Genomic DNA, 26,112 nt, shown 5'->3' on the forward strand with positions numbered 1-26,112 from the left:
AAAGAGCTTAGAGTCCACAGCCCAAATGATAGCCCAGCACTTTGTGGGTTTTATAAACGGTGGTTTGAGATTTCGGTTTTGTTACTCTGTATAAATAAAATATCCATGGAAATGTCCTGACGCTATGGAATTACAGAAAAGATTCATAGACCAAGTGGTTTACCAATATCTCTTGATCAAAGCAGATGACCCACGAGGTCACAAGTCCCTTCAACCTGCCACTCGGTTATCGGGAGCCAGATATAAGGCTGGTTTTATTGATTTACCAGGAAAGGTTCCCCCCATCAAGTTCAGCACTAAATAATGAACCACAGATACTCCCTTCCATTAGACAGTCTTATTCCTTGGAAGGTGGTTACTGTCTTTATAACTTTTTAAAGGGGAAGTTTGGGGAACAGGGTTAGGAGGCAGACTATACAGACTCAAAGAATTGGTGGGAAGGAGGAACAGAGGAGGGAGTCGAGTTTTCCATTACCCTGCAGGCATCGCTTAGGTCTAATTAAGCTCAGACTACAAAAAAGTGTGACTCTTAGAGTTTTGTACTCCAGTTACCAGTACGAATAGCATTTAAAATGCAGCTGAAGAGAACCTTTTCTGAAAGTGATCATGGTTTACTGAGGAGTACTTTCGTATCAATTACCCACCCCCCCCCAAAAAATTTCTTTTAAGCCCACCACTGATGTTGTGAACGGCTCAAGAATTCTAGAAGGAAGTATAAATAGCTCTCTGTATCTCTGTCTGGTTAGATAAGGAGAAGCTCTTGGAGCTGAAAAGTTCAAAGAGGGAATTTGTTACCCCAGAGCCGTCCATCTATAAATCTTACAGCTGCCATTTCCCCACCTAGGGCAATAACAGATTAAGAATAGAAATGCCCCTTCTGATCTTCTAAAGACAGAACCAACAGCTGCTGTCCCCATTTGGAATACTTGGCTCAGGCAGACTTGTTTACACATTTGGCATATTCGTCTAATTTGCCAATTTGCTAGGCTTGACACCATGAAGGTGGCTGAACATTTGCTGTTGTCCATTTGCTGACTCATACTAACTCCCAGCCTGATGCCACCTAAAAAGAACCGAACCTGGTCTGCTGACTGGGCGAGGTCCTGATGAAAGAACATAGTTTTGATGTCTTGGAGGGGGGAATCACCAAACCAACAATTGACCTGAGAAGGCCAACATGTGGCCAGTTTCATTCACCCCAGGGCATCATTGGGCCCCAGCTTTTCTTGCTTGTGAGAAACACAGCTTCAGGAGTTGTTTTTTTTTTTTTTTTTTTTTTTTTTTTTTTTAAACCTTCTCTCACCCCAAGACAGCAACAAACCATACATATATGTCAATTTGTGATCTTTAGATAGACACCAGTGTTGGTCTTTTCCAGCTGGAAAATTTAATGAGAATCTCTAAAGTAACAGAAAACTATGCATTCAAAGGAAACACTTACTCCATTAAGTGTATTTAAATATGGCCAGAACCATACATACATAAATATGGCGCACTCAGCCAAAACGTACAAGATGTCAGAAGCACCAAGAAGCCCTGCTATTCTAGAACTCTCTTCTAGGCTGCTCGGGAGAATACCCAAATTCCTACCCATGCTTAGTGCCGAACATATCAGATCCCCTGGATACAACACCTATTAACTCCTTAGCATAAATTTGTTTCGTACAGGGATACTGTGATCAAGTCCCCAAGGATATCATCTGCTAAGCAGGTAAACCACAGTCCAAGTGGGGAATGGAACAAAAGTTTTATTTCAGGAGAAAAGCTTGTAACTAGTGTGGACCGGGCCACCACCAAAGGCAGCTTAGAGTTCCGAGGAAACAAGAAGGAAGTCGGAAAACCTATCAGAACACACAGATTTTTTTTTTTTTAGTCCATTTTGAAGTGAACAATGTTGAGGCCTGGCTTCCTTTAGTGGATCGTATTCTCAAGATTGATTTTCTCATCATCTGCACCATCAGCCAGGGAAAAGCAACACGTATTTGCGGGAGACAGGCAGCAGAATCTTGCTTGTCTTGCTTGGCATTCTGCCCTCTCTCCCCCCATGTCCTGGGTACCTGGCAACCCTTTGCCTTTAACCCAGGATACCTTCTTCTTCCTCTCTGCTCTGTTTCCTCACCCGTTTCTCCCATTCTTTCATAAAATCCCAGGATTCTGGATTAAAATCCTCTACCCCAAATCAAGGCAGGGACAATCTTTTTATTTTTTTTATTTATTTTTTTTTTTTAATGTTTTATTCATTTTTGAGACAGAGAGAGACAGAGCATGAACGGGGGAGGGGCAGAGAGAGAGGGAGACACAGAATCGGAAACAGGCTCCAGGCTCTGAGCCATCAGGCCAGAGCCCGACGCGGGGCTCGAACTCACGGACCGCGAGATCGTGACCTGGCTGAAGTCGGACGCTTAACCGACTGCGCCACCCAGGCGCCCCGGGACAATCTTTTTAAAACCTGACCCACCAAAACTGTTAACATGGAGAAAAAGCGTTGCTCTGTTGACCCGGAGAGCAGACTTTTACGCAACTTTTGAAAAAAAAGTCCTGGCCGATCGATTTGGAGTCTTGGCTTCACCCCCCAGACCCAGTGGTTTCTCACACTTGTTATTCTGGCAAAGTCACTTCTCTATTTGGGTTGCAGACCAACATTTCAAAGCCTATCAAAACATTCAAATATTAGCTTTTGGAGTGGGAGGACATCCCATCAGAACTCGAAGATTAGGCTGAGCATACGGCCGGCCAGAGCAGGCCTACATCTTCCTGTACATCCAAGAAGCATTTCACATTTTGATAGTAAAACTCCTGAAGCGCCTGGGCCAGGGACCAGCAGACTCTCGTGCCGAATGTGAAATGAGAACCCCAGTAAGTTCCTGAAGTTGATGCTTCTGTGTTCAATGCTCAAGCAACCTCTGCTAAGAAGAACCTTCAGTTCTCACATGAAGCAATTGCCTTCCAGCTCAGAGAGCCTCAGTTTCCCCAGAGAAGGGGGACGAAGGCTCTGCTGAGGCTCAACTCTGGCACAGATGGAGCAGAAGAACTGCCCAACACCCTTTCTACATCAACAGACCGTCACTTCTGTAGGCAGCTAAGGCTGTACAGCGAACAGGCACCGGGTAAAAGAAAGGATCCAAGGGGTGAGCGTGTGGCCCAGAGCAGACGGCAACCAGGGATGGGCATCTGCAGGTGCGGCCGGAGACCCTTAGAAGCTGGGGTGGAAGGAGAACATGGGGGTGTTCTCCACAAATTTCAGTGTGGGAGGGAGGCGGGCGAGTCACAAATCTACCATCTGATGAGGTGAGAAAAAGCATCCATTACGGCTAAATAGACCATAAAAAGTTAACCTTTAGGTGTTCTTTTCTCCTTTTCTCCATTCTCCGTTTTTAGCCCAAAATGACAGTTCCCATCTACTTGGTTCACTACTCCACAGCTTATTCGACATCAAGCCACACGAGAAAAATCTGAGATCATTTGCTCCGAAACCCTTGGCAAAGTTGAATCAATTTTGACATGACCAGTCTCGGGGATTATCCTACTTCCTGGTGGCTGAGTTATGTCCGGCCTGAAGCATCTCCTAGAAAATCATCAACTATGTGGCAAATAGGATTCTACCTTTTTTCAGGTAAAGGACTCCCTTCCCTGGACTCTAGACTTAGAGTTTATTACCCTTCGAGTGTAGACAGCAACATTTTTACAAGCTCAGTAAAGACAAAACACAAGATACTACAGCAACTTTTGCTCTTATGTCATTTATTAGGGAGAAAAGGAGCAGGATGTACATAGGAGAGGCTGGAGGCCACCATTAAGAGACATGGCACAGTGGGGGTTGGGGACCCCACGCCCAGCTGCCAGAGCAACACAAGCTTGGCCATGAACTCACTGCAGGAGGTCTGTCACATTCTCTTCACCTGTCGAGAAGGTGTATGATCGTTGTCTTGCCCAGAAAAAAAAAAAAAAAAAAAAAAAAAAACACCATAAAGAAAAATGTTTGGGGCACCTGGGTAGCTCTGCTGGTGAAGCCAACTTGGGCTTAGTCGTGATCTCACAAGTCTATGGGTTCGAGCCCCACATCGGGCTCCATGCTGACAGCTCAGAGCCCACAGCCTGCTTCTGATTCTGTGTCTCCCTCTCTCTCTGTCCCGTCCCCTCTCGCACTCTCTCTCTCGAAAGTAAATAAGCATTTTTAACAATTAAAAAAAAAAGAAAGAAAACCATTTTTATAGACCAACACAATGGGAAACGCATCTGATGTGTCTCAGCCACTCAAGTTTAAAGAAGAAATTGAAGACGGACCCTTCCCTTGTCTACTGAGAAATACAACAAGCACGACACTCTTGGGAACAGCACTAAGTTCTAAAGGAAAAAGGCCTTTGTCTCTGAGCTCTGTTTCCTTCCATTAGTGGGCTTCTAGACATTTCTGACAGCCACTCCATCTCCCATGCATAGCCTGTTCCTACACCCACCCTCGCACCAGCCATGACTCACTAGGAGCAGAAAAGTCGACACCCCTTGCTTAAAAAAGAGAAAAGCTCTCTGTACACCCATGTTTGTAGCACTATTATCAGCCAGAAAGGTGGAAACACTTTTGTAGCACTACCACAGCCAGAAAGGTGGAAACAACCCAGATATCCATCAACAGACCAACGGATGAATACGATCTGGTAATACCCACGCAATGAAGTATTGTTCAGCCCTCAAAACAATGTTTCCTTCCTTTGGAGGACAGGTCAATACTCATGCTACAACGCAAGGAAACCATAAGGGCAGTATACTAAGTGAAATAGCTGAGTCACAAAAAGACCACCACCGTATGATTCCACTCCCAGGAGTTTGACCACTAAACATAAGTCCCAGGAACAGGGGTCGAAGGGGTGGAGGAAATGGGGAGTTACTGTTGAATGGGTGGCGAGTTGCAGTTTTGCAAGATGAAAAAGTTCTGGAAACCGGTTGCTCAACAACATGAATTAACACTCATTTTATTCTCTAGCTGCTACTATCAACCTTGTTTTATAGGCCAGGAAATCGAGGCCCAGAATGATCCAGTAACTTGTCCAAGGACAGTTACAAATTGACGGTATTAATGGTGAACTCATACATCACCCCCTTTATCTCTCACAAACACACACCCCCCTCCCTCTTTCAAAAGAGTCTTCCTCAAGCTTCTGTAAGCCAGTCCACACCATTCCCCCTAAGCACATCTCCTGAAAGGCACCAGCTACCTCCCCATCACTGCCCGTGTCCTGAACTTATCTTACTTGGATTCTCTGTCAAAGGGGATGCATCTGACCCACCCTTTCCTTCTGGAAATTATCTCTTCCTCAATTTTCTGGACACGGTTTGCTCTTGGTAATCCTCCCACTTGTCCAACCACTCCCTTCCTTATCACATTCTCAAGAAGTAGATTTTCGTCCCCAACTTTCCACCAAACAATGGCTAATGGATAACTAAGTGACTGAGTAAGTAAGATTAACTTTAGCTAATTTAACACATCCACAGGGTTCTTTCCAGGCCTTGTGATAGGTTCCAGAGCCTCCCAGAAGCAGCTCTTCCAGAGCTGTCACTCGGAGACAGGGTTCTAGTTCACTTACTTTACACCTCAAAATGTCTAGTCCAATATTTGGCACATAATAAACCTCAAGATGTAACGTAACCTTAACATAGCTAAGTTCTCACATTCAAAACCACTCTCCCTACGATATGCTGCCAGTTTTTATGCAGACAAGTTCCCCAACTAGCCAAGAGTCCCCTTCCTTCCAGTGCCACCTAGGGGTCCATTGGCACCCCCATTTAACAGCTCTAAAGCAGTAGATATCCATCACTGTTTTACTTCTGTGTGGTTCTCCCAGTCCCGTCTGCCATGTCTCATGGTCTCGAGGGGTCCAGGTTATTCTGTAGGAATTTCTGCAGGATACTGCCCCTCCGCGACTGTTGTGTCCCGGCTGTCATTCTTGCCCCCATAGGGTCTTAGCCTAAGTAGAAGCTTTCAAGGAGATTGTAATATTCAAACAATTTTCTTGCATTTTCTCATTAATGGAGTTAAGTACTTGAAACCCTCGTGAGAACAGCTGAGGAAGGTCACAAGGTGTGTGCATGTTTAAGTCAGCTAAATTTGGGTGAAGAGTTAATTACGTTAGCAATAGCTTCAACCCGTCTTAAGAAATCCCAAGGGCTAGGAAGTTACACAATGACACAGTTCTGTTGTTTGTTACCTTCCCTTGAAGTCTTTGCTTCACCCATGGGCGTCTGTAAATGTTTTCCATCTCCCTCTTCTTTGGTTAGTACGTTCTGAAATCCACTTCTGATCTGACCTCACAGATGTTCTCCTATTAGTTCTAGGCTCAGCACAATGGAACGTTCATAGGCTGTTATGATTTAGTCCACAATAATCAATGATGTAGCACTCGCTGGCTAAAAACTCTCCTCTGGTGGGAATGGCTACCACACCATTAGGGACCATTTGAAAAGTGACTGCTTCAAATAACACAAATCCATCCTAGGGAACTCAGAGCTTTCTTAAATTCTTTTTGTTGTTTGCCATTGATATGGAGACTCATGTGCCACCTCATTCCATATGCCCAAAGCAGCAGGGCCAGAACAGATCCTTAATTAGCCTACAACACGCACAACATCCAAATTATGGCAAATATTAAGATAAAAATTCGGCAGTGAATGATGACCACTGAGTTGTGAACTTTGGCTCATCCAAGAAAAGGATTCCCTTTTTCCTTAAGTACGGAAACAAAAAACTTAACACGTAACAATAACCCACTGGTAGATCAATCTTGGCTATTCTAAATGAAAATGATAGAATTCAAAAGTCTTTACAAAAATTTTTCAACAAGTCAAAGGTCATTTTATTTTATAATAGAGGTCTGATGATATGTGAGGTTGATCCAAGCAACAATCAATTTTTAAAGTCGAGTACATTTTTTTTTTAAGACTACATTGCTTTTAAAGGAGACAAAAAAAAACAAAAAAAAACAAAACAAACTTTCCAGACTTCTGCGAGTTATAGCAGTTTCCTTTTTACTAGGGTTATCTTGAAGTAGATATGTGTTCAGAGTTTAGGGGTTTTTTTCCTTTTTTTTTTTTTGCTTTTTAATAGAACACTTGTGTAAAATCATCATTACCAAGCCAGAAGGCTCTTCTCTCAAGGAGACCATTGTCTCCGAAGCTCAAGTATCTCAATGGGACAAACTCCACCCAGAGAAGCTGAGGCACAGGAAGGGGTGAGGGGGATGGGTGGGGAGCAGGCCCAAAGCAGCCCTGGGGGAAGGATATTTTCTCACAGTCTTACTTTACAATTGTTCCCCACATAGTCCTCAAACAGCCAACCAACCTTCAGTCACTTGTATTGTTTTTAAATTCTCTACCAACCACGAACCCTCTTACTGCCTGAATTTGGAACTGAACACACCATTCTTGAACACATTATATGGAATATAATCATTACCAACACCTCCATGAAGTCTTCCCAATTGCTATCCTACCCCACCCAGCTCACTACTGGAGCACTCGTTGCGAACTGCATTCTGCGTTTATTTTTCTATCTCTTAGAGGCTAGAGTCCTTAAGGTCATGGACTCTGAGAGGACTTTCCCACTATTACCAAACACCTTACAGGGTGCCTCAAACACAACAACCAGTCTTCAAAGAGCCAACAGTTCAAGGAAAATCCACCGAGCATCTGTTATTGGCCAGGCCCTGCCCCAGGCCCTGGGGTTAGAGCAGTGAACACAATACACGAAATTGCCAGCCTGCATCAGGCTTCCATTCAAGTCACATTTGCACAGATGCACATTACAGAACGAGCATCCTTTTGATAGCTTAGAAATTTACTCCATAAAACTGAAAAGAAAGCATGTGTATGGATGGCCTGCCTGTACAGAATTCCTTCAAATCGTCCAAGTCCAAGCCTGACTTCAGTTAAAATTTAGAGACCTGGAATTACCAGTTGACTCATTAATTTCCCTTGGTCAATCTCAAAGGCATGAGACAAGGCTCTTACATTTGCAGTAACGCTACTAAGCCCACAAACTAACATATCCCTTGAATGCAGCCACAATTATCTTCCACAACTGACAACCATGTTGGGTAGGTGTGCTCGAGGGGGACCAATCCCTCACAACCACTCAATACTAACAACAAATATGTGTACAATGTCACCTTTCAACTTCTTTCGTGTTACACGTGGTCTCCCTTGAACCCTCAAAGAGTACACGAAGCAGGTAGTTCAGAGCTTGTCTCTTCTTTACAGCTGTTTAAGTGGAGGTTCAAGGAGATTAGGTCACTTGTCTAATTTCACACAGCTGGTAAGTTGCAAAGTCAGACCTCAAACCAGAACTACAGGCTCCAGCATCGTTATGCTCTAACAACATTACAGCATGTCCAAAAAAAAAAAAAAAAAAAAAAGGCAAGTACAGCTGAAAAAGGCATTGGAAATATACAAAAGACCCCAACTCAACAGGATTCCCTTGCCAACACTGCCTACACACACACACACACACACACACACACACACACACACACACACACACACTCACTCACTCTAGAGACCCATAGGCAAATCCACCTGTTACTAGTGATGAAGAGTGCTCTCTGCAGCAGTTAGATATTAAGCCTTCCTGACAATTTACTCCTAAGTAGTTTATGTAATTACCTCACTCATTTCTGGATCACTGAAGATGCTCTCTCCATCTTACTAACTATATGGTCAAACATACCCCATCTGTAATCTCCCAGAGGATCAGGGCACACACATTCCCCATTCATCCCAGCCTCAGTACATCACCTGACAAGCAAGCAAGAGTGATCGGCAAACACCAAATGAATGAATGATACTCGTACATGAGCAACTGTGAAAAGGAGTTCAAGAGCTTTGGTTAATTTTTCTGTTTCTTTCCCATCTCCCATTAATTAATTTTGAGCCACTTAAAGGCAGAGATGCTGTGTCTTCCTCTATAAATCATGTACAGAACCCCAGATGGTGTCACGCTCATGTGGCAAGTCTGTTGCATCAATATTTGCTCATTGATTTGTTGCTCAAATACCACTACTGAGTCATGTTTGTCTGGCAAATCATGCCATTGTAATAATTAGTGTCTGAGGTGGGAGAGTGCCTTTTGATTAAAAAATTGGGGGTGAACACGAAGGAGTGACAGTGATAGTAGTCTACCTGGAAGGATGATGGACACAAATATATCCTAGCCAGAAAAGAAAAATTCACGTAGGTAAAATCTGAATGTAACACCACTCTTATTGTTTTCCCCCCCTCACACACACACATACCAAGGAAGTATGCCCGAAAACGTAAGTATTCTAGACACCTCTGGGAGCCTGAAGGATCACTTTCTCTTTACCTGCAATGCAGAAACATCAACTATTGCTTCAGGAAATGAAGAAAACTCATGTGCAAGTCTACAATCACATCTTATATTCTGGCCCAAAGCACGCGCGCTAAACACGCTATGTTGAATGGGATGTTTTAATAAATGGAGTTTCTTGTTCACTGAAAATTAGCTAGCCTTCTGATGGGGGCGGGGGGACCCGCGAGAGCAGGAACAGTACAGATGATCCAAGTCCCTCCCCCATCTGGTAGAAGGACACCTATCACTGACATCTTTAGGAGATGCATTCGTTAGCCCATGTTTCCATGTAATGAACATGATTTTTCTTTGATAGTAAAGAATTTTCAAGTAGTTCATGATGCTTTTCAATCAGAATTTTTAATGGAGGCAACTGTGAGGATGTGGTCCTAGAATACTGGGCCAAATGTCAACAGAAAACCAGATATGACTGGGAAGGGACACTTAAAAAAAAAAATCCTCGATCTATTTTACGATCCTAGATTTAACAGATGTTCAAACAGCACATGTTGATTAAAGAGGTGGAATTCGTGGGGCACCTGGGTGGCTCAGTCAGTTAAATGTCCAACTTGGGCTCAGGTCATGATCTCACGGCTTCGGAGTTCGAGTCCTGCATCGGGCTCTGTGCTGACAGCCCAGAGCTTGGAGCCTGCTTCAGATTCCATGTCTGCCTCTTTCTCTACCCCCTCCCGTCCCCCAGCTCATGCTCTCTCCTTCTCAAAAATAAACATAAACGCTTTTTTTTAAAGGTGGAATCCCTGAGTTTTGGTTATCTGAGGTTTAACGTTAGCTCCATTGAGAAAAATAATTCGATAATATGAGCTCAAGCAGATTGCCGCCAAAGGCAATGATATTGTTAATGCTTAATTGAAAACTCTTCTGAATTATTAATAGCATCATTTCTGCCTTCGGATAAATATTTATTTCAATTGGAGCTTGTCCAATAGAAGATTTTATTGCAACGACAAAGTAGTACACCCTTAAAAGGCACAACAGGTTCACGTTATTTCATACAATAGATGTAGTGCTGAAAACTAGTGTTTATCAAGTCTATTTTATAAATCCATCACCAGTAAAATGCTCTACGTGAATTCGTCTCAAAGAGTCCCAAAATAATCAGACCACAGTATCAACTACCCCTTAAACTGTATTTCATTTGTACTTCTCAATCTTTGAATATTTACTTTTCCAAAGGAAAAGCACTTAATAGGCTATCTTTTCCAAAAATATCTTTTAAAACACACCATCAAAAATCACACAGGGGCGCCTATGTGGCTCAGTCGGTTCACATCTGACTTCGAAGCTCAGGTCATAATCTTCATGGCTCGTGGGTTCGAGCCCAGGGTCCGGCTCTGTGCTGACAGCTCAGATCCTGGAGCCTGCTTCAGATTCTGTGTTTCCCTGTCTCTTTCTCTCTGTCACTCTCTCTCTCTCCCTCTCCCCACTCATGCTCTCTCCCTCAAAAATAAACATTAAAAAAAAAAAAAAAAAAAGGACACAAATGGTCAGCAGTCTCCATCCTCATGGAGTCTACTTTCCCAGCAGGCAACACCAACTAAACGTATATGAAGTCAAAGGGATACACGGACAATGTGGTTACAGCGACATGAGCAAAGGACAAAATAGACGATGAGGTCACAGGGGCAGCAGGAACGAGTAGGGAGACCACACAGAGACTTTCAGGCTGCATGTGGTGGATGTTGTTGTCCCGCCAGCACCAAGACACTTAACTCCTCTAACTCCTGGAAAGGCTCCTTGCCAATGGGCCCCAGTTAAGTCCTTCTCCAGGAGCAGACTGACAAGGGAAACTGCCCCACAAGAATTTCAAACCCCTGCTCAGGTATATCCAGCCACGTATAGACTAAGGAGAGCAAGAATGGGTCTGAAAGGCCATTCCGACTTCAAAGATCACTGTCACATCAGGTGTCTGCTCCTACAACTGCATCCAAACTCCATCTCTTGCTCTACACAATCCTACTTCCCTCACCCCTCATAGGGGTTATTTCCTAGAGCCTTCCTCAAACCTCTGAGTCCACATCCTGGGGAACCCAACCAACAGCTTCAGGGTGTGTGTGTGTGTGTGTGTGTGTGTGTACGTACACGCCCTTCCTTTCAGTGAAATGAGAAGTCTTCAGAGGTTTAAGCAGAGGATAGATAATCTGACTAGTGTTCTGGAAGGACCGTGCTACCTGCTCTGTGGAGAGCAGACCATCACGGGAGGAGACTACACAGGAAGTGTGGTAGCAGTAGAGACAGCAAGAAGGACGCATAAACTGGACGTAACTCACAAAGACATAGCTTAAGGGCTTTATGCTGGCTTAAAAGACCAGCTTTCAAGTAGAAAATAGGAGATGGGGCAATTCCAATCCTCCTAAATCCATGTGTCTAGACATCAAGGCCCTCCCCATGCAGTAATTCCTGTAGCCCCCAATTTTCACAGTCAGTGCTGCTGGATTTGAACACATACTTCAACTTTTATCAAGTAGTCAAACAGCATCCAAGATGCAGTGGGTTTTTTTATTTTATTTTGAGAGAGAGAGCGTGCACGTGTGCTCAGACAAGGGGCAGAGAGAAAGGGGGAAAGAGGATCCCAATAGGATCTGCACTGTCCACACACAGCCTGATGCAGGGCTTGATCCCATGAACCATGAGATTACACCTGAGCTGAAACCAAGAGTCGGACACTTAACTGAGCCACCCAGGCGCCCCCAAGATGTAGTTTAAAATTATTCAAGAAACACTAATGACACAAACTCACAACTGGTCTCCCCACAGAACTCTTCCCCTTCTGTTCACAATCCCAACAGTGATGGCTACCCAATCATTTCAGCTACCAAGAGGAGAGCCCCACGCCTCCCCTGCTACCACTCCCTACAAACACGGCACCATAAGAATTAACAAGTCCCACCAATTTCATCTCCACATCGTTCTGACACCTTTCTCTTCATGAGTTTGCTCGGGGTCCCCGCCTTAACTCAGGCCTTCACCTGATTTGCCAACAACCACCCAAGTGGATACCCTAGCGGGGCTCTCCTACCCTTTCTCAATCCCTCTCATCCTCCATACCAGCGGGAGACCATTTACTAGCCGACACCCCTCATGGGTAACATCAACTCTAGGTCAAGCTCTGACCTTGGCTTTGCTTTCCAGCCTTTCCAACTGCCACACCACCACCCCCCACCTTAGAGCTTGCTGATACTGGATGACCAACCATAGCGATCCACCTATCCCATGGTATTTAAGACCCAGACCACCCCTCTTTCTAGACTGGATCTTCAAGAATGAGGTACAGTTAATTCCAAGAGACTATGTTCCCAACAGTGCCCCCTAGAATGGAGTATACTCCCACAGCCCTGACCACACTGAGCTAAAAGCATCTATTTCTACATCCACCACTATGGGACACTAAGCTCCTTGAAGGCAGAGACCATTTCATGCATGTCTTTGAGTTCCAAAAGGCAGCCCAGTGCCCAGTAAATGACAGACAAGGGGGGAGGTGGGGTGTAGGGGAAAAGCTGGACTTAACTTTTACCACTTATTATTTACATAAAGGTGGATGAACATTAAAAATAAACAACACTCACAGTGGCACACACACAAAAAAGAGCACATTTATGCACAACATAATGGCATTTTAAAACACAACCTTCAGCAGATGCCAGAAGTATTCCAGCTGCAAATACTTAGGATATCCTAGTCTCGGCAAACTGTCTTCCTTCTAACGAAGGACATAAAATGCATCAGGAACTAGTGCTTACGGGTCTCTTCTCCCAAAACGCAACACAAGCAAACCCCAGAAAATGAGTGAAAGTGAAAAGTCTCACGGATATTTATTCTGGGACTTCATGTACGGTGGGGGCATACAAAGGAAAAGGCTACAAAATTATTTCCTGGATTTTTTTTCCTCCAAAGTTGTGGGTCTATTTTCCTTCCTATGTCATTCCCAGAGTTAGAATACTTAAAATAGAATTGGTGGTGAATGTGGGTATAAAAAAGGGAGTTCCAGTCAAAATGTAAGTATTAATCCAAAGGAAGTTCCGGTGTTAATAATCCCTCACCACTAGTAGTAAGCCTTGCCATGAAATTTCTAATGATTTTAATTACATATTATTTATGCCAAAAGTACTGAGAGAACAAAAAGGGAGGGGGCGGGGAGAGAAATCGAAAAAGACAAAGCGACAAAGCTTTGGTCAAGTCCACGTGTGCCAGGCTAGCCGTGAAGTCATGTGGTTTCTGCTGGGCTCGTCCACAAGGGCATGTCCTCACAAACCTCCTAGGGGCTCGGGGCAGGAGGGCTCGGGGCAGGACCACAAGTACGATGGTGGAGTCAGCAGACACAGCACTGATTCCACAGGAAGAAAACCACCAAGGGCAGAAGGAGCCCAACTTCTGGGCGACCCGGTAGTTAGAGGAAAGCCTTTTTTAAACTCGGTGGAAAGGCTCACATACAGCAGGCACCAGTGTCATTACCAAAGCCACCGGGCCTGTCTGCCAAGCTGGGTGGATGTGGCCTCTTGACCAGGTTTTATTCTTGGCCCCTGCCATCCACTTGTCCCTCTGCTATTCCTGCAACTCAATAACCAGCAGATGCTTGCTTTATGGGCTCCAGCCTCTCCACCGTCCGTCTCCTCGTTTGTTCTGGCATCTACTTCAAATGGTAGAGCATCTGTGAAATGGCCCAAAGTACTCCAAGATTCTGCTTCAGGGTTAAGAATTTGTGTCTGTATTGCCAAGACTCTTACGAGTTTTCCAATCAAATACACAACCAGCCTGACCCTGACAATCACGAAGTACTTTTCGTTACGGTCTTCTCTCGGCAAATACCTGTCGCTGCTCAAACACCCGAGGGGGAAGAGAATTGGGAGCTCGCTTTTCGTCCTCTCCGGACTTGCCCATTTCTCCCCCTTCTCTTGTACCATTACTACGTGTTAACTCCCAAATGCCTCTCTAGGCCAGACCTCCGAGCCCAAATCCCGACCCAGAAATCCAAGAACCTAATGGCGTGCCAGCTACCGACGGCTTAAAACAGAATTCCTCTTCCTCTTGCCAACCCACTTCATCATCTCCCGGTTTCTCCCGCCTCTGGCTTGGGAGGCAACCTTGACTTTCCCCTTCACTCTCCCATCGAGTCCCAAAGCTATCCTGCCTGAGCCGCACTCGATTGGCCAAGGAGAGCCACGCCTCCGTCAGATGTCTGCAGGCTTCCCGAGGGGCCCTCCCTCTGCGCCGCAGCCAGCAAGGCTCATGTGGGTGCGTCCCCACGGTGTGCACTTAGCAAACGTCCTTTTCCCTCCTTCACGTCGCCCTCCGGGCCAGGGCCCACGGCCCAATTTCGGAAGCACCAGGTGTGTCGAGGCGGACCTGTGTCCTTCCATCTTCGGGAGGAAGAAACGAACTGCTTTCGTGGAGCCCAGGTCCGCTCCTCCGAAGCGAACGCTTAAAAGCGGCTCACGTTTTCCAACAGTGGCATCTCTGAGGAAAACTCAAGAAATCAAACAGATTTCCTCAAACTCAAGAGGAACCCAATGAGTCCGTTAAACAGTGACAAGGTACAAAGCCAGACTAACCCGGGTGGAGACTTCCAGAAGAAAGTTTTGGCAAAAAGAGTACAAAACAAAGTCACAAACGGGCCGAGGCCGACCGAGCGAGCCCCTGCCATTGGGCCCCACACATCTGCTCCACACTGGGATTTTTTCAGCCTGCCCTCAACCTACCGAGATGTGGCTCGGGTAGAGGGGCGTTCTGAGGGTAAGCGCCCTCAACCACGGACTTTCGACTCCAAGCAGAATTTTCAAAGAATAAAACGTCTAAGTCCAGAGAGCAGGCTCCCCTCGACTTGGTTAGAAGCCTAGCCCCCGGTTGATGGCTACGCGCCAAGGAGGGCCTTTTCCCTCCCACCTGTGGGGAGCAGAGTCCCCACTTCAAGGGCTGACGCCACACAGGAGTGTTCACCAACCCAGGGTACCACCCAGCAACCCAGAAGCCGGTCGCGGAAGCGGCTTTCTCCAGTGAAATTCCTCTTTCCCGGGGGTTGATGACTCCAACTCTAAAGACTCCTGCCTCCCCCTTCCCAGCCCCCTGCCTTGCATCCCACTCGCATTTTCCTGAGGCTCACTGACTGTAGGAAAACAAGTATCGCATTATGCTGGACTCCCTGGAATGAGATCAGTTCTAGTTTCAAATTCCTTGCCGAACAAGCCCAAGGCCACAGACCCAGTACAAATCCCAGCTGCTCGGCGGGGCAGAAGGCCTGAGCGAGCTCAAGAAAGCACGACTGAAGTCGTGACCAGCAAACGCATCCTAAACCTGGACCGGCTTCCTCCCAGGTCTGGTCCGCAGCGCGGGGCACGAACACGTCTGTAAAGGACCCGGTCTCGGCTCCTCCCCCCAGGCAGCACGGCCAAGGCGAGGCTGCGGTGCGGCGCTGGGCTGCGATTTTCTCCAACTGGCACCATCTGTGCGTGCCCTGCCAGACGTGCTGACAGAGCAGGCTGCGTAGACCATTACTAATCTACCGGGGTCGGCGGGGTCAGGCCTGCAACACGAGGCCTATAGATTTCAAAGGCCGGCCTTCCCCCCACGCCAGCTCATCAATCTAGGCTGAAAAGCAACCACATTTTTATCCTTCTTTTAAATTTCAAAGAAAAACTTCTCATCTTCGAGTTTAGCGTGGGGGATCGCTTGCACATCATTGGTGTCCGGAGACCAGCTGAGTGGTACATCTGCGGGGCTGGAGGCTCAGCTGTTGATCCCCTGCCAAAATTGGGTGACCAGGCCAGGGGGATGACTTTCCTCGCATACACAAAGCCTTCAGAGCGGCGGTGTAGAGGAAGGCCAACAGGGAGCAAGATTCAAACTCTACTGCTGCCAGGCACCGCCCCTAAGGGGAGTCTGCAGAGGAACAGTAAATGCCAAAGACCATCCTATCAAGACGGTACCGTGGGAGCCCAGGCAGTGCAATTCGGGCTGGTGAATGAAAACACAGCCTCACCCCCCATCTATCTCAGAATTCACCCAAGAGGCCCGCAACTGCCAGCAGCTGCCGATCAGGTGTGTACTGAACGCGTACTGTGCACCAAGAGCTATGGAATAAGCAAGTCTCGTGCTCAGCTCTATACTGGCCAAGGGCCCCGTGGAAACAGGAAGTCAGTCCCACCTTCAAAAGGCCATTGGGTAGCAATGGCATGATTCCAGGTGTACTATGGTAACTAAAAAATCTTAGGTTGTTCCATAAATGCAACTTTTGGTGTGTCAAGGCCAACTACTGTCATCATTTCTTGACAGATGGTATGTTATTCTAGATCTTCAAGTCAAACGATGACTCAATCTGCCAAGAGTCCACCAATCACCACAAAACTAAGACATCACTGTAAACTCCAAAGAAACCAGATCTTTATTTACAATGATTAAAGGCTTAAGGAAATTAAGGTAAGTGACCTCATCTTCTTACTTTTGCTTACATATCAGTTTCTTCACTGAACAGTTTAAATTGGGCTAAAAAGGTCATAATAAAGAGGAACTTGTGAGGCTAAAATAAAATGAATAATCCCTCTAACCCAGGTCCTTTTCCTCACAGAACTGTGGGCTTGTTGAGAAGCAGGCAGGGAGGGTCACGGATCTACCATGGTCACTTCAGCATGATCTGAAGCAGGTGGCAGGAGTCTGTGAGTAATCTCTTCTTGCAGTCTTTCCGGACTCTGGGCAACTACAAGAGAAGGCTGGCCCAGCCACCAGCACACCCCCCGCCCCCAGGCTGCTCCCCTCACAAGGGTGCCTCAGCATGACCTAAGAAGCAGTCACCCCATCCCTTAGCCTTAATCTGTTCCAGATCAAGGAAGCACTGCTATCATAACAGACCTGCACGCAGCCCTTGGACTCCTCTGGATATCCTACAACGTGCTAAGCACACGAAACCAATGGAAGCATTTCGAATGAGAGGCTTCACATCTATCGTGACTTTACTAACCCATCCTGGGACGTGCTGGCACTGAAGATTTCATTCTCTCTATAAAATGAACACCTTCACGTTCCAAGATGACCTGTTTTGGTCTTTGAGAAATAGTCAGATTTTACGAGCCCTAACTCAACACTAGGCTTCGGGTGTAAAGCTTTCTGCTGTCTTTCCCCCACCTCCAAAGCCCTATATTATGTTTTAGAGGCTGGGATTGTTCTAGACACCAGCAGCTCCTTTTTTAAACAAAGGCTGCCAAACATTTATCTCCCTCTCTGTCTGCTTCTGCTGGGGCAAAAGATAAGCATCTAGACAGAGACTTGCATCGTGTTTTACCTGTAACTCATCTAAACCACCAACTGACAAACACAGGTTCTGCCTCTGAGCACCAGGGAAGCTTGGGCATAGAAATAGCTGCACAGACCTGTGCCTCCAACATCACTGCCAGCACAGAGGCGGCGAGTGCAACGATCAGAAGGCAGGAGGCCTAGATGGTGGAATGGGAAACCCTTGACAAGTCTCAAAATATCAAGCCAAGCTAGAAGGTGGCAAAGATATGGCCACAGAACTCACAGTAAAGACCTAAACGGCCACATTATAAGTAGAGATAGGAACAAATCCATGTATCTCCAGCAGCCCAAGCATCCCCCAGAAAAACAGCCAGCAGAGATGTGGTCAGACTCTCTTCCACTGTAAGCAACTTATGAGCCTATCAAGGCATCTACACTCTCTTTTGCCTCTTCGATGTCTAAAAATTTAATCATACTTCACTAGCCTATTGCTGACAGGTAGGATGTTTGTTTTTTATCAACTATTGCTAAGCATGAATATTAACGGATAAACTTTAACTCTGCATTTATAGGATTATACTGGTTTGTAAAGGGCGGGGGGACCCTCATTTCTGAAGAAATAACAGAAGGACAAAAGGAACCAAGTTCATTTTATTCTGTCTTCCATGATCAATTAGATGTTAGGCAGTTTAAGATTCTAATGGAAGATTCTTGCAGGGTCCTCAGAAGCCCTGCCGAACAGGAGACCCCCACCATATACCAGGCACTGAGTAGGGTCCAGGGGTATCAAGATATGACCTCTGCCCCCCACCTCCCCAGCATCCTGGGACAAATGGGAATCAAATGCTCTTAAGTCCTTAGGGCTACAGTTTTTCTTAAGAGACTTGCTGACATGCGATATTGACACAACAGCTAGCCTTCTACAGGTTCAGAGAGGGAGGAAAAAAACAATAGCCAGGGTAGAACACGGAGAAATATTTTGGTTTCTGATAAAATGCTGGTATAATATTAAAACCAGTTACGAGTGATCAAAGGAACCTACACTAAACACTGTGGTCACTCTGCCTTCATGTGCCGTTAGCATTTGCCCAAGAGCCACCTCTGTGACAAATCAAAATGGCTTGCCCCAGGCTCTGCTTACAGGAGCCACTGTCTGATTTTGCGAACAGGTTACATTACAGGGCCTTTTTTTTTTTTTTTAAACATTTAATGTACTTCATACAACACCTCCTCTACAATAGTTTTAGGAGATCACTCTCTAATCCCCAATTCTTCCTCAAGGAAACCAGTTAAGAATCCTTAAGAGAATTAACTTAGACAACTAATTACCGCCCCCCCCCCCCAACCCACACACACAAAAAAAACCCTCCTACTGCAAGGTGGGGAAATGGATCACCAGAAGGTGACAACAATGATCACCACGAGGTGTGGAAGACAAACAGAAACAAAAAGGAGGACTCCTTTCTGTTCTGGGGAGTTGCAAGCAAAATGCCAACCTGTAGGAATAAAAGCTTTCCTCTCCAAGCTCCAAGTTTTAACACACAATCCAGAAACCAACAGAACACCACTGGCCCAAATCCAAAGTTATTCTAATGGGGCTGATTCACATAGTTGACCTTGCATTTGATGGCAGTATCACCACACGTAGAAAGAAATACAAGTTATTTAAGGTGTTGAGGTATAGTCTCTGTCCATAAATATTTTAGTATTTTTTCCAGATGCCCCATCTATTTTCCCAACAGTGTGCACAGTTCACTAAACAAGGCCATAAATAAAGACCGACTTTTTAAAGAAGGCTTAGGATTATAGGCTATTTTTAGACCTTTATTGATCATTCCAGAACGTGCCATCTCTCCATGTATATTGTGGAGTAAATACTGTATTTACTGCTTCATAGGATTCTTTTAAATATCAACTTTTAAAGTCACAGAATTGCAGCATCCTAGAGTTTCAGAAAAGCTTAAGAGCCAACTAGTTTATCTCGCCTGTCATTAATGAAACAACGAGAACTTAGGAAGTCATGTGACTTGCCCAATGGCGTGCCTTTGGAAACCCATCAGGTTATACCAGCCAAGCTGAAATACAGTGACTAACCCCTTATATGGGCAAAAATTTACTTTTTAGCTACTTTGTACAGAAGTTATAAATAATCCAAGATTTCTTTTTAAATATATCTGTATTAATACATTTCAAAATAAATCTATTGCAATCATTTAATGGGTTGCTTAAATACAATGTTTTCATAACCACCTTTCAAAGCATAAGCACATGTTGAAACTCACTGGACCACCCAAGTCAAAAATCTACTTATGCTATTTAATGTTTATTTGGTTTGTTTCTAAATGTGTATTTAAGTGGCAAAGTCATAAAGGGAAGAATTAATGATAATCGATACCAGACCTACACCCATGGAGTGCTTCTTGAGTTTACGGTATTTAGTCAAGTCAGCCAAGGGGGAACAAAAAACTATTCTAAAATGAGAAAACTCTGTATAATACTTTAAAAGCAAGTCCCCAACCATATGCTATATTCTTAAAGCGCAATTATCCCGAGACCAAAACACAATCCTCTGAAAGAAACTGACGGAAAGGAAAATGTAGACCTCTCAGAAGTGTGTGGAGGTAACAAATGAGATTTAATGCCAAAAAAGAGAGTAGGCTTTTTGCCCATTCAGATACCTTCAAAACTATCTGTCATTATAACTTTAGATTCTAAAATGAACTACCAGCTTTAAAAAGACCGAGCAACAAAGGATCGATCTACTTACCTAAACATGGAAATGGCTCATACCCCTAAGGAATGCTCGAAATTTACCCAAAACTCACAACACAGCTTCTCATAGTAACAGTCATCAAAGTGATTAGGTTTCCAGACCAGCCTATAGAGGCATTTCTAATTCCGTCTGTACCTGAGGTAATAAATGCTAGTCATTTGTAGAATCCAGAAAGCAAAGAGTAGCTAAGGGGTCAAGGCAAGTGACAAAGAGAAGGGCTTTGTAGGGACAGAGAGAAAAGCCTGCTTTCATTTACTCTTCTCCTAGTACTTAACATCTGGCTACATTAAGGAGCAATCAGCAGGCTGACTTGGGCTCCTCTCCCTCCTGTTCCCAGCTCTCTGCCTTCCTGGCCTCTTTAACACCAGCCCTCCAGGGGAAGAAGAACCAGAAGTCAAAGTGTAGCAATTGCCACCTGCCCATACTTCTAATAGGCAATAAAGCCAAAAGAGCAACCAGTACCTGAGACCAAGGGAGCAGAGAAGAAAATGAGGAACCCCAGAGGCAGCAGGAGAAAAGCCAATACGGGAAAATCGACAAGACCAACAGTTAAGCTAAAACGCCTGTGGCAGCCCAAACAGAGTAGGGTATTCCTGAGAAAAGGGCAGCGAGAAATTTGGCACACGGGGCGGGGGGGGGAGCAACTAAAGCAAACTCTGGTTGGCCCCTTGAGAAGTTAGGAAATGGAGTAGTTCTTCTCTAAGAAGGGACCAAGGCACAAAATCAGGAGGAGATGTGAATGAGGCTAGCTGAACTCCAGCACACGTCCCGTGACGGGTGATCGTTTAACTATTTGGATCCCTAAATCCAGTGAATTATCCTGATCCGTTCTGTACTGTGTACCGAAATAAGAATGTATGGAGGGTGAGCCATCACCACGACTGGAAAAACTCCAAATCCTGACAGCCTGGGGCTTGATTGCAGTCCTGGCCTAAAATCGAGGAAGTTCCCTGAAGTAATTCACATCGTGTAATTGCCAGATTTAAATTTAGTAGCTTATCAGTAAAATCCATTGCACAAAAGCTGCCAGCCAATAAGGGAAGAGATGTTAGAAGCTTGCAGGGCAAAGCCATTTCTTGAGACAAGTTCTAACCCAGAGAAAGCACCAAGGGAATCCTCTGGAGACACGGGCAGTGCCCCTTCTTGATCTCAGCATGTCAAAGCAAGTGTTCTTAAAACGGAAGTATATCCACCTGAAAACTACATCCTGGCTCTTCCAGAATGTATGGTGTCTATGCTCATGCCCTTCGCGGGGCTGAAATTCGGCTCCGCATGGGGCTGCCTGCCTCCACACGGGAACCGCAGGGCCCCAAGAGGAAAAGACAAGTAGAGGAGAAGGGCACACAGGGTGCAGCAGAAGGCACTATCCCAGGGGATCGGGACATCCTCAGGCACCCAGCTCTGAGACCACACGAGTGGCCATTCGCCACGTGTCATGGAACCGGGCTCGGGCCGTAGACTGACAGAGGGGTCCATGCCACTGGGGCACTGAAATCCACATATGTACAACCATCGCGCAGTCCTGTGGCTTCAACAAATCTCAAGATCATGACAGGAGCTGTGTGACGTTCAGGGAAGGGCACTGGGCTGAATCTGCAGACCTAGATTTCGGGAGCGACCTTGCTGGCTTAGCTCAGGGAAAGGGGCAAATCGTTTCCTCTCTGGGACTCAATGTCCTCATCTGTAAAATACAGAGCAGATGCGCTCTGTTAGCACAGAATTCCGACTGACATGGGAACTGACACATAAAGCCATTTGGATGCCCCCACCCCCCACACACACACGTGGCACAGGGAGCCTCCACGACTGCCCAGCGAGCACATTCACAAGGTTCTAGCAAGATTCAGTACAGTGCGATCAGCAACGAGCCTACTTAGGCACTCTGAGGGTACCAGCAAGATCTCACCAGAACAAACAGACGGCACACGAAAGCACATGGAGGGAAGAGCCACTGGCCAGTGTTCCTCGAGGTCAAAAACCGGGTCTCCCTCCAAGGACTACTAAGTACCCCCATAGCATTGCCGCTGTGCATGGCAATCACCGGGCAGTTCAGATTTCTCCCTCCTCTAAACTCAGTCCTCAGGCAGAGGACTCCCAGCAAGGTGACTTCCTTCCCCCTGGCAAGTTGCTTAACCGGGCGACAGCAACGCTGTTCATGAGCGGTGGAGGGGTGTGTGTGAGAGGAGCGTCTTCCTAAACAGGCTCCCAGTAGCTTTGGGGCAGGAATAAGTCCACCTCCCTATTAGGAAGGACGTTTCACAAGGTGACTCAATGCCCATTAAGCAAAAGAAACATCAGTCCGCACAGAGCCGGAGGTGCAGCCAGCTCCGGTGTTCCAGGGCCACCACCTCCCGAGTGGGTGACCCTGTCCCGGAACGCCCTCCCCAAAGGAACTAGCACTGCCGCCCCTCCTCCTCGCCTGTGTCCTACTCGGCCAAAGCCCAGATTTGAACTTCCCACTCAGGAAGGCACAGATGTGACAGCTCTTCCTCCCCTTTCCACCCTGCTACCTGAGGTTTGCTTCCACGTGTAACTCGTGTTAGGATTCATTCCCTGGATACAGGACCTCTAACAGTGTGAGGTAGAGACAGAGGAGCCAGGGCAGGTTGTTTTTTGTTTTTGTTTTTGTTTTTGTTTTGCCAAGCCCTAAACCTATACAATCTGATGTAAATTAAACTAGTCCTTTCGGGTCCAAAGGGGCCGTTGGCCAAGTTAACAGCACAGCCCCCCGCAATCAGGGCACAGAGAGACGCACGCTCCGGGAGAGGGTGCCCAGGCTTTGTCAAAACAGAAAACGCACTCGGCGGAAAATTGAACTCGATCTCGAGAACCACTTGGTCCTGCTAAAGAACTATTACGGTAAGACCCGCCCACCACCGCCACCCTCCTCACGCCCTTTATTTTCTAAACCCTCAGACACTTCCCCACTCACGTCCACCAACCTATTATCCTCTCCCAGCTTCAAAAGCTAACTGCCCCAAAGCTACATTTTCTCCATGAAGCCAGTTCCTAATAGCATTCCCTAGGAGTGCACGGCTTCCAAAACTTGAAAGGAGCCAAGAAATCTCGGGCCTCTGAGATTTAACAACTTTGTGTGGTAGGCTTGCATCTCCTGCTCTCTTCAACTCAAACCGTAATCCCCCTTTAAAATCTCGACAGCAACAGGGAAAGAAAAAAGGATTATAGAAATGATAAAACCTAGGGTGCTGATACGTGAAATCCTGGATCCACTTGTCGATTCATTCACAGACTCTCTGGAAAACATTAGGAGAGGCATGTTGTATCTGTTTCTCCCTTTATGAGGTAGCTTTTTATTAAGCCGTGTTGACATGGTATCATAGAACGCTCACAAGTCTTTCTAAGCAAATTAGGAGCAGGGAGGCTCCTTCAAACTGAATCATGATGTACATCTGCCTTTATTGTCTAGTATCTTTTATAGGTCTCAGGGATCTGCCCAATACCCTACTGACAACAGAAATCCAATTCTTAAAAAGGCATTTTCATGTACAAAGAGGCCATCAAATTATCACCCGTAATTCACTTAAGTCAACATCTGGCGCCATGACTGTGACTCTTTCTTTATCCTCAGATACAATGCACACCATAGACCGCAAGAGGAAGGACCACAAGCCTGGCAACAGGAAAATTCCTGGAGGCTCGTGACAAACACCAATGGCCCTGGGGTGGATTTAGACATGGAATGAATACTTGGAATCCTAGAAACAAAGAGGGAGAATCTGGGAAATTCGGTTTCCTGAGTGTTAGCATCTCACAGGCCATTAATGGGAAATGGCTTCGCTTCACTCACATCAGAGCCACGGATTGTTTTTTGGTTTTTGGGTTTTTGTTTTGTTTTTGTTTTTTTTTGTAACCCTTTTCCCATCTCTAATGTAGGATCTAGTGCAGATGCTACAATTTAGGGCCAACTTTTGGTTAGTAAAGCTGTAGGCCAAGTTATTTTCTTCGTTCTCCAGTTCAACTATGGTTTAGGCAAGCCCCACCCTGACACCCTGCAAACCTGTGACCCCAACTATAAACAGGGAGGGCTAAGATCTACTCTTTTACTCACTGACCTCTCCTCCTCCCTGCTCTGGGCTGTCCATACTCTTCCTGCAAACAACCGGTAGACAGGTAAAGACAAATGTCCTCCCCCCACCCCACCCCCCTCACCGCCATGACTGGCCATGACTCCTCCTCTAATTCTGGCTCCTGTGTGATTTTTCCCAAGGGACCTCCTCAGGGCACAGCTTCTCTGATGTAGATCTGACCCCAGCTCTGGCCCAGCCTCTTCCACCCACCCCTGGACTCCCATTACCAGACGACAGCCTTGTAGGGATCCTCTAACAAGATGGATCAAGACCATCTACCATTTGCAGTGTTCCCTTCACCCTTAGAGAACTCCCATGCTCCTGCCAAACTAAACAGAGAATATGTGAGCTGCCCAGCCGGGAGTCCCTTCTCCTGTTGTGCCTCACAGTTCCTTCCGCCCTAGCCCAGACAAGCACAGGGGTAGTTAGGCAGGTCAGCCTGAGCAGACATTCAACCAGGAAATCCAACACCAGCTTTTGCATTCTTGCAGGCACCCCCCATCTCTATGGGTGAGTCTTTCAGAATTTTCCCTGTCACCTCTGATATAAAGCTCATGAGCCTTTCTTCTCACTTCCCCAGTGTTCTGTGCAGGCTAGAAAAGAAAGGGGGTGATAACTGCTGGCAAGAGGGAAATTTTGTTTTCTCTTAGTAAGCTCTTTGGGGAGCTGTCTGGCCTCAGATAGACATGGCTCTCATCAGATCACACGGTCTTCAGGTATTTTAGCTCAACGTGAGCCAGAAGCACCTATTTATTATAAGACAGCAGAGAAGTCTGACAATTACCAACAAGTTAATAGTACAGAATCACCCCACTACCCACTGACTTTTTAATTTTGTAATATTTACTTACTTTGAGAGAGACTCAAAGAGCATGAGCAGGGGAGAGACAGAGTGAGAGCAGAATCTGAAGCAGGCTCCAGGCTGAGCTGTGAGCATAGAGCCAGATACAGAGCTCGAACCCACAAACCTCAAGATCATGACCTGAGTTCAAGTTACACACTTAACCAACTGAGCCACCCAGTTGCCCCCATTTGAAAATAGAAGCAGTAATACGAACTCTTGGGGGGAAAAAAAAAAAAGTCTTACACACATGAGAAGATCCAAAGTCAGTGAGGCACAAAACTCAAAATATCCCTTAATTCTTAATTGTTACTAACCTTGATCAAATCCTTAGAATCTTTATTTGGAACCTGTCCATTTAACTTTTGCAGACAGACCTACTCCTTCAAGTTCATTTCTGTTGATTCCTTTAGGTTTCTAGTCGGGACAGTGTAAAATTTTCCTCTGTTATCCAATAAAGTCTCATTCTTAACATTTCTGTTTAAAGAGATTACTTCAATGGTATTTATTGTTGTGAACTACGAAACTCAAAGCCACCAGAGTAAAACAAATGTTTAAAGATAAAATAAAATTCACACTGAGCTTCATTCTGAGAAAGAGAACATGCGCATGTGTGCACACACGCGCGCGCGCGCGCGCGCACACACACACACACACACACACACGAGCAGGGGAAGGGCAGAGAGAGAATCCCAAGCAGGCTTTGCACTCTCAGCACAGAGCCCGAGTGGGGCTCATTCTCACAAACCAGGAGATCACAACCTGAGACAAAATCAAGAATCAGATGCTTAACGGACTGAGCCACACCCAGGGG

General features: G+C 45.9%; 1 long non-coding RNA gene across 2 annotated transcripts; it reads left to right on the forward strand.

The window, feature by feature from the left end:
* Nucleotides 1–13,858: 13,858 nt before the first annotated feature.
* On the forward strand, nucleotides 13,859–25,320 carry LOC123607963. Of its 2 annotated transcripts, none has more exons than XR_006717009.1 (2): nucleotides 13,859–16,783; nucleotides 17,041–25,320. It is a non-coding gene; the product is annotated as an uncharacterized LOC123607963 (long non-coding RNA). The 2 variants fall into 2 exon arrangements; XR_006717010.1 differs by having other exon boundaries at nucleotides 17,184–25,320.
* Nucleotides 25,321–26,112: the final 792 nt, after the last annotated feature.

This window comes from Leopardus geoffroyi, chromosome B2, assembly GCF_018350155.1.
Source record: "Leopardus geoffroyi isolate Oge1 chromosome B2, O.geoffroyi_Oge1_pat1.0, whole genome shotgun sequence".
NCBI lineage: Eukaryota > Metazoa > Chordata > Mammalia > Carnivora > Felidae > Leopardus > Leopardus geoffroyi.